At 27.1% G+C, this 4,084-nt stretch overlaps 1 non-coding gene across 1 annotated transcript; it reads right to left on the bottom strand.

The window, feature by feature from the left end:
• Positions 1–996: 996 nt before the first annotated feature.
• On the bottom strand, positions 997–1,092 carry LOC124928299. Its single transcript, XR_007098506.1, has one exon. It is a non-coding gene; the product is annotated as a small nucleolar RNA snoR69Y (small nucleolar RNA).
• Between the last annotated feature and the right edge of the window lie 2,992 nt (positions 1,093–4,084).

Below are 4,084 nucleotides of genomic sequence, written 5' to 3'. Positions count from 1 at the left end.
TAACTAGCAATCCAGTTATGAGGCCCTTTGGCTCAAGTTATGAATTTCTAACCATGAAGCATGTCGATCACATTGTCTTGTACAGCCAATTTCATGGGACTGAGAGTTTAGATTAGAATTTGAATTCAAACGGAAATTGCAGAAGACTTTTCAAACTTCACTTTTACTTGCATAATTTTAACAGTAATAAAAAACGTGCACAACGGGTTCAATACTAATTATCTTAATTATAGATGATAATTTCATTTGAAGTATGACCACAATCTTAATCAATCCAAAAAAATCAAACTTTTTAAATCATTAAACTTCATAAGGAAGGCAGTATAAATGTAATCACAATTTTCATACAGGAATAAATACTATTTCACTCATCATAAACTTCTGTTGAAACTATTCAAGTCAGAAATTAAATTCAAATTTAAAATAAGAACAATCAAAATAAGGAGAAAAATATTAAGTATTTGGCCTCATTGAAAATATTAGATAACAACATGCTGTTAGTTCAGACATATGCTTGTCAAATTTTAAATTAAATCATTGGCCACAATTATCATAAAACTGGTGAAAATAAAAAAGAACACAATAATACAAATGATTCAGTTAATGGGTGGTGGTATATAAAAAAAATGAATATCGAGATTTACCCTAGTAAATAATCAAAATCTCCATAAAAACATAAAATCTTAAAATTTGACATATCATGCATCACAATCTCTTACCAAGATGTAGATCCATATTTAAAGAATATAACTTCATTAAAAAGTCTGAAACCACAAAACCCTATCTAAGAAACACATATAAAGAGTTAACTGGATCCATTGAAGCAGCTAAACTCTATTCTCCTCATCCTGATGAAGAAATCAGGTATTGCAGTTAGATTGTAGGAGCCTAAAATCAAAGTTTAAACTCTAATATAAATGACAGATAAACTTATAAATGTGAATGAAATAGATATATAATAACAAAGAAATGAAAAATCTAAAGAGAAGTGGTGGCAAAGAAGCTCAGATACAATGTTGGAAAGGATTATAATCGCTGACCACATAGGTCTCATAGTGAGCTGGAATAAAAGGTTTATCATCATTGCTCTTCAAACACCACAAAGATAAACACAAAACAAATAATAATTACATAAATATAGAACAATTTATTTGAGTTTCAGAACAATTCAGAAAATAAAAGATGAACTTAGATTATTTGGAGGCAAAAAGAACACAAGGATGGTTGACATATAAAATAGTTGCAGCCAATTTATATAAGACACTACTAGGGTTTTAAGAAGAATATTTTAACACTTATTGATTTTTGGGCCTTCTGGGTAATTAATTCGTTGATGGGCTTACAAGATGTTGGGCTGAATATTCAATTTTTAAAGTTCCAAATAATCAAAATATCAATTTGTTGTACTTTTTTCCATTTGTTTGAGAATATAAATTAATTGTAACATTGATTTTGACCCATCTCATTTATTTTTATCAATACTTTCAAAATATTTTGGATGAATTATAAAAATTTATAGGTGGAAACTTATTTTGAATACTGATTACAAAAATAATATAAATATTTGGATAATTGTTAGTTTTTATTCAATTTTGTATTAATTTTTAGATTACTTTTTAAATTATATAAATGCTTGATTTGGATTATTTTATTTACAAATGATTTTAAAATACATTATTACCCATTTTAATAGTTAACAAGTTAATTAAATATATTTTATAAATTTTTAATTTTAATATTATTTAATTTTAATTTTTCAGATTTTTATTTATTTATTATTTCAACTTTTTTATTTAATAATATTTTATTTTTAAATAATATAAAATTTTCACTTTACATTGAAATATTTTTTAAATAATAATTTAACTATTTTTTATTTAATATTATTTTTTATAACATAATAAGATGTTTTAATATTCAAAATATTAAAATTAAAAACTAATATATATTTCTGTTTTTTTTATAAGGAATTAATTCTTATTAAATCTAATAAAGAGTTAAATAAGAATTATTAATTTTTGTAAATAATAAAAAGTAATCTCTAAAAAAAATCAAATCTTGTATAAATTTATAAAGATTTTAATGAAACTATCCACAAATTATACAATTTATTTAGGTTAACTTCATAAACGAACTCATTTGAATACAATAACAATGAGTAGTAAAGGCGAGCAAACTCATTAAGCTGTGTCGGAAAATTTTCTACATAAAATTTTGAGCGACAGTAAAATTAATCTTTGACCGAGGGTTGGTAATCAACACTGGAATTTTTTTGTCAAATAACAAGTCATCTACAAATATGGTCAAAATAGTGAGGAACCCATATAAATCATTAAAAAATACATGTAAAAGGGCCTCCAAATAATAGATAGATTTCAAAAACTCCTTATAAGAAAAATAAAAAAGAACTTCATATCCAACAACATCATCTCCTTTGCTGCAAAGAATGAGATGAATACAGACTTTAGAAATAGTCACCAATACGATTAGATGGTATAAGAAGATGACCCACAAAAGATTGAGAGTATTATTTGTTTGTCTATTTTTTTTTGGAAGACGGTTAGAACTATTTCATTAAAATCCCCAAAGGGAGAGGGTTATAAATCAAAGATAGACAAACCATTTCTATGATTAAGAATGATAATCAAAAGACCCGAAAAAATCTAATTAGTAGCATTCATACATTTTAAAAAAATAGTGATTATAAACAGAAAAAACTATATTAAAATCTAAACATCCCGGCTTTGCATTTTTGCGTGCCATCCAATTTTATTGAGAGACCTTTTTCTCCTTCATCTTCCGCTTCCCCTTACCTTGAAAATGAAAAGAGATTGTATTAAAGAGGATGATGAGTATTGTTATTTCTCATTTTGAATTCTCTCTTTGTACGAGCCTGTTCTGATTTGATAGAAAGATTTGTTTTTGAAAATTTCAGGACTTTTAACTTTGTAATCTTCAATATGAATTTCTATATTTTTGTCTTCCTTATCTTCAGCTTCAGCTTCAGACTCTACATCGGTTTTGAAATTTTTTTTATCGGCTTTAGAATTCTCTGTTTCAGCTTTGAAATTTTGGGTGTCTTCCTCTTGAGTTTCCTTAACAACAACTTGAGATTCATCTTTCATTTTCCTCCCGATCCTTTGTTTTATAGCAAATTTTCTTTCACTCTTCACCTTGATTCCCTTACTTTCTTTCCTTCACTACTTTCCTTTTTCCTAGAATTCTTCTTGCTTTCTTCTACAACTATTTGATCTTTGAGTTTAGCCTCCTCAGTTTTTTTCTTTTTCTTTTTTGCTTCCTAATTTTCTAGTTTTTCTACTCTTCTTCTTTATCTTTATCACATTTATTGTGCAGGAAAGTGTTAAAGAAAACACATCTCTTTGATTTCCATTCATAAGAAATCTCTATGACATTGTGCTTTCCTTTCTTTTCAACAACTTCCATTTTCATTGGCAGAACACTCTTAAGATGCACTTCAATGTTAATTCTAGAAAATAACAAGTGCTATCATCCTTTATATATATATATATATATAATAAACATAACTAAATATGTGTATATCGACCTCGATCGAGAGCTTCCTCGGTCTAGATCAAGTCTCTCCGGTCCCCGACCGACAAAAATAGACCAAATCGTTATGACTCCAGTCATAAGGCCTGTTTGGTTCCACTTTTCAAAACCCAAAAGTATTTTTGTAATTTTGGAACCCAAATCCATTTTCAAATAATCCCAAAAGATCGGAAAATGATTTCAAAATATTTTCAGGATACTTCCCAAACAAATATTTTGATTAAGGCTCTGTTTGAAATTTATTTTTAGATTCTAACACCATTCTTTGATATTTTTCAAGTCCTTTACTCAATCTTTTAAGCGCAATCGCAGGTACGCACCCTAAATATTTTGTATAATTATTTACGTAAATCAAACTTATCCATGATTAGCCCAGAACTACTAATTAAATAAAATAAACGTTATAAATAAATCTTTTTGATAACTAGACTTTTAAAAAATAAATCGTTTTCAAGGGGGCGGAGGATATAACGCACAAGACCTTTTTCTGAGCGTAACTAAATAACAAACCCCT

This window comes from Impatiens glandulifera, chromosome 2, assembly GCF_907164915.1.
Source record: "Impatiens glandulifera chromosome 2, dImpGla2.1, whole genome shotgun sequence".
NCBI lineage: Eukaryota > Viridiplantae > Streptophyta > Magnoliopsida > Ericales > Balsaminaceae > Impatiens > Impatiens glandulifera.
Note: the sequence above shows the minus strand (reverse complement) of the source record. Positions and strands in the feature narration are given on the sequence as shown.